Raw genomic sequence first — 5,896 nt, forward strand, 5'->3', positions numbered from 1 at the left:
CTATTCTCAAAGTTGGGTTGGGAGCTGGGTCTATACTACGCAAGCTATGATGACTTTCACCTTGATATTTTAGCGCGGATGTATACCTAGCCGAATTGCACTGTAGGGGGCGAGAACGAGTCTTCGAACCTGTGTGTATGCGTGCTAACATGGATGCAGCTATGAAGCCGCCGGGTTTGCTTCAGGGAAAATTTATTTTTAAGAAGCTTCCCAATGGAAATCGGCAAGTCATTTCTGTCTCTACGTTACATGGTCGCGCTCTCTGTATCGCGCGCACAGCGGAGTTCCGCCCCGGTTCGCACACACACACACACGCGCGCGCACACACACGCACAAACGTAAGCGCACACACAAGTGAGCACACTCCCACTCCTATTTGTAAATATTAAGCCGCAAAACGTCTATTTAAATATGACTTCTGTGTGTCTCTGTGTTAATGTATGGCACAGACGCGCGGGTTTGTTCACTACTCATACAGAAGACCACGTGACGCTTGCGGCGATATTAACGTCTGTCGTCTCACTAAATGAGGACATAAATACATGAACAACATCTCCAGAACTGCTCTGAGAGTCACTTCATGAGCATTCGAGCGTTTCATTTGAGAAAAACTATCCTCACGGCAACCCGTCAAAATAAAAGTTCTGTTTCACTTGAAGACATTGGGCAGAACGTAATAGGCTACTACTACTAAAACTATTAAAACCTTATCTTTAAGGAATAATCATACAATGTCTTCAATGTTATTATCAATATTAAATTCTTGATGACTGCTAGTTGTTTACTACTAGTAGTGAACTTATTCTGATCTACTTGGCAGAATTCAAATGAGCCATTTTAATCTAGATTAATCTAGATTAATTCCAAGATTACAGTGAGATTAATCTAGATTAAAAAAATTAATCTATGCCCACCACTAATATATATACACAATCCATATACTGTGCAGGGAGAGGCAGAAAACCCAAAGGGCTTATTTAGAGCCTCCACCTAAACAATGAAGAAACGAAACAAAAACACTTTTAAACTTATAAAACTAAAAGAAAAACTTTGATTACAGTAATTAATTTATGTTGTAATTAATTACAACATATGTCGAAAAAATAAATAATAAAAAGATAGATGATGCCTTTAACTTTAGGTAGCCAGAGATGCTATCTCCCAAATGACATCATAATGGTATTATTGATAATCAATAACTTACCTTCATAGTCATGAACACATTTTAAAACTTATAATATTTGCCTTCTCAACTCTGGCTGTGAAGTAAAATTCACTTTATAGATATACTTTTCATTCATGAAGATGACATGAAAGAAACGTGTCAACTAGCGAAAAACAAACACTTTTAAGATGAAAATGTTATTAAATTATCATTATAACTAGTAGATGGCAGCAGAGGATCACTCATTAGCTCAGCTGCCATTTCAACTCAAATCTGTGTGCTTTTATTGTACTGAAGTATAAAGTATAGCAAGTGCAGGAATCACAAAGTCTCATGTAATTTTATAAATAAATATGCCCCGACACCAACAGCATAAGGAGAATTATTTAAACTAGTTAACTACAAATTAAATAAGTTCATTATTAATGGTATAACAATTAAATAATGCATTAAATATTTTGAAATATTTTTAGATTTAATTTAGTAACTACATTTATTAAGTTTTATCTTTAACTGTAAAAGCTGCTAAATATATTCAGTCAGCACAGACTTGTTACTGTTGTGGTTTTGCTACTCTAAATTTAGTCTGAATCACTTAATGCACAGCGATATTTTGACATTGGCTTGTCTTCCATTATCAATGTCAATCATAGCAATGAGTCCCTGAACAATTTAGCAGATTTACCCGCGTAATATTTAACGCCCGCGTTTGTCATTCCTGAAATGGTATACGTGGACGTTTGGTCCTCTTGGATAAACAAAAATTTTCTTCAAATTGTGAATGGATTTTGTACAGAAACTAAGCAAAGGGTGCGCCTCTTAAAGCACAGTACAATTGACTGGAAATGACTGAGCTGGCTTATCTAAAACCAGGAAGTAATTGTGCATATGGTCAATTGACAGAGCATTAGTGATTGCTTTGAAATATATTGGATACAGTATTTTTCATACTTTCCCCGGTTTTCCCTTTACTGAATTGGTGTTTTTTTCTCTCTCTCTCTCTTTACATTAAACACAAACTGAACTTTATTACATTTATTGCATGAAATGAACAGTATTATACACCTCAAAGGGAAATTAAACTGATTTACGATATCAAATTCTACTTACTGTTTGATGTTTTATTGCTCTGTGTTGTGATGTGATTGTATTTGCTATTATTATTGTTATTGTTGTTGTTGTTACAGTAAAGTGTTATTTTTTATATTCAACTTCTGGTCTCCTGGTATAAGCTTCATATCTTCCTCCCCAATTCTTTTAGAGTCTAGAACTGGTCTAGTGGCAATACTGAATGTGTATGTATGTATGTATGTGTGTGTGTGTGTGTGTGTGTGTGTGTGTGTGTGTCATCAATCAATTATCAGTGCCTTAGAATTTTTAAATTACATTCTACATCAGGGTGAATTTAAGCAAACTGCAAGTACAGTGTAAGTACTACAAATACAGTGGAAAAGTGCACCTTTAGAATATTTAAAAAAAATCCTATAGGATTAAAATCCCATTAAAATCCTATAGGAACGGTACCTACAGGATATTTATGTCTTGTCCTATAGGACTATTCCTATCGGAATCCTATAGGAATGGTTCCAAAATACGATAGAAATTCCTATTGGAATCCTATACAATTGTCCTATTGGAATCCTAAAGGATTTTTTGACAAGGGAAATTTGTGGTTACTGAAGTTACTACAAATAGCATAATTATGGTTACTATAGTGAGATAATAGTACATTTGTGGATACTGTGATTTTACTGCAAATACCATAGTTATGGTTACTATAGTAAAAACATGGTTAATTTTACAAATGCCTTTTTAGAGCGCTTTTAGCTTGCAGTAGCGCGGACGTTTACATTAGTTTAGCTGGGAAGATCCCGAGGTTGCCAGATTTGCGTAAAAAATATCAGCCAAATGTCCATTCAAAGCTAGGCGGAAAACTGCAGGCTTAGGAATACTGTAAGACTTGGCAACACAGGAAGGTCCTGGCAGATCGCAGGCCGGATTTTCGCAGAAAAAAAGGGTTCAGTGAATCTGAAAATGCACACGCTGTAAAAACTGCTACATATAACGACTTTCTACTTGGGGACCTTGATATAAATGTAGTTGAGTAAAAAGTACGATATTTGTCTTTCAAATGTAGTGAAGTTAAAGTCGCAAGTTTCCAGAAAAAATAATACTCGAGTAAAGTACAGATACTCAAAAAGTGTACTTAAGTACAATACTCAAGTAAATTTACTTCGTTACTGTCCACCTCTGCACGTGACAGTGACGTGGCGTCGGTGCCGGTTCAAGTCGGACAAATTTTCTAACCGGCATGCACTTCTTCAAGTCAGCCGCCGGTCGGTTTTCATGGCGCCGCATGAAGTCGAACACACCTAATGACTTACTGAATCATTCATATCAAACGATTCGTTCAAAACGGCTGATTCGATATAAACGAAAGAAGTGAGACCACCTGAATGGACCGTTGAATCACTGGCTCTCTCGATTCGTTCAAAAACTGATTCATTCATGGAATGAAACACCGTGTTGCTCTGCGCTGTTGTATAAAACTAATAGCACATTGTGCTTGCGGCATCACGCACATGTGCTGCGGCTGCAACCCATTCTCACTTCCAAGGCGTCAAAAACTGAATCATGGTCAAATGCCTTTCGCATCACTATGAAGACGCCAAAAGAGCCCCTAGGCGTCAGCATATGACAAAATAGGAGCTCCATTGCTTTCAATTGCTTGCTTTATGCGTCAGGTCAAGACGCTTATGGAAAATGACAACACATTATCCTCCGTTGTTTGTCTTAGTTTGATGGTTTGCATGCATTTGTAAAAAAAAATAGAAATAATTTTATATAAATGTATACTTTTATTGGAGCACCTAACCCCACCCCTACCCTAAACCTACCCACTTCTGAACATAAAACACGTAACAGGAACATATAAGTGCAGTCACAGGTATTTATTGCAAAACCTGACCATAAACAAGCAGTATAAAAGCATTACAAACAAGTCGTGTCGCATTCCAAGTCTTCTGAAGCCATACGAAGTCTTTATGAGAAGAAGAGAGCAAAATATAAGGTTTTAATCACTGAAAATGATCCCGCTCACATCTCATTCAAAAGCATACTCCCGTCCTGCAGCATGACGCAATTGGTCACGAGACACACAAGAGCCAATAGCCTGTCAGAATAGCATAACGCAATCGGTCACGAGACACACAAGAGCCAATAGCATTTCACAACCAAGGCTGAAGTAATTCTTCTTCTGGCTGCATTTTTTGAATTCGCGCGCCCCACAGAGACTGCAGTAGGGGTGTGCGATACTGCAAATTTTGGTATCGATCCGATACCAAGTAAATACAGGGCAAGTATCGCCGATACTGAGGCCAACTCAGTATACTGATGATGCAAACTATATGCAGAAAAGCAGCCCAGGATATGAACGCAAAGTGCATGCATGTTAAAGGAACACTCCACTTTTTTTGGAAATAGGCTCATTCTCCAACTCCCCCAGAGTTAATAAGTTGAGTTTTACCGTTTTGGAATCCATTCAGCCGATCTCTGGGTCTGGCGATAGCACTTTTAGCATAGCTTAGCATAGATCATTGAATCCGATTAGACCAGTAGCATCGCGTTCAAAAATGACCAAAGAGTTTCGATATTTGTCCTATTTAAAACTTGACTCTTCTGTAGTTATATCGTGTACTAAGACCGGTGGAAAATGAAAAGTTGCAATTTTCTAGGGCGATTTGGCTAGGAACTATACTCTCATTCCGGCGTAATAATCAAGGAACTTTGCTGCCGTACCATGGCCGCAGCAGGCGCAGTGATATTACTCTGTAATAAGTAGGGGACTACTTTCAGGCGCTGCGTAATATGCAATGTTATTACCCAATATATAATTTAATTATGACGATAAAATTCCCAGTATGGCGTCAGCATATTGACGCTAAGGGTTTCCTATTTAAAGCAATGGAGGACCCTGCAAGTCGAAAAATGACGCTAAAGGGTACCTTGAGCGTCAAAAAGCGACGCCAAGTGGTCCTGACCAAGCTTCAATATGTGACGAGTTGGGTGTGAGAATGGGTTGTGTGCTGATATACAGAAAAGTAGCCTAGGCTACATTGCTTGTGCAATGAATATAAAAAAGTAAAAACTCATACATGGGTATTTTTGGTTTCATTGCTGGAATTATAAGGACATTCTAATTGTATTCTAATGGGCTTCATCGCGCAGTGAATGTTTTTTGACTCTCAAGACGTGTTTTTTTTTTCAAAGTTGGATAATGTCAGCTCTCCTATACCCAGATAGCAAGCACACTCGGGCCGATTCTGGCTGAAATGCGGTACTGTCGGCTCAGTCACGACGTCGGTGAGAAAATAATGGGCCTGAGCTGCGCCGACTCTACAAAACACTTTTGGCTGACAGACGGCTTTTTCTCTCTGGGTCGATCTCGGCTGAAAGCTGTTGTGCGGGCGGCAGGTCCACACTCGGTGTAGTTGCGTGTATCTACCTTCGGCCCAAGCTGGTTTAGTCTCCGGCGGCAGCTGCTAATGAAGATCCGCCGCTGAGAGAGAGATTTAAATCATTAACTCATGACTATCTGTGCATTAGTTAAGCATGAATTAATAGTGTCACCATATTGTAAAGTTTTATCCATATCTCTGCTATGTGCTCTGTTTCGTTTGTACTATTTTCGTTTTAAATAATTTTCTTCTGTCTGCTTATGCTAGACATGTG

This window comes from Onychostoma macrolepis, chromosome 08 (genome assembly GCF_012432095.1).
Source record: "Onychostoma macrolepis isolate SWU-2019 chromosome 08, ASM1243209v1, whole genome shotgun sequence".
NCBI lineage: Eukaryota > Metazoa > Chordata > Actinopteri > Cypriniformes > Cyprinidae > Onychostoma > Onychostoma macrolepis.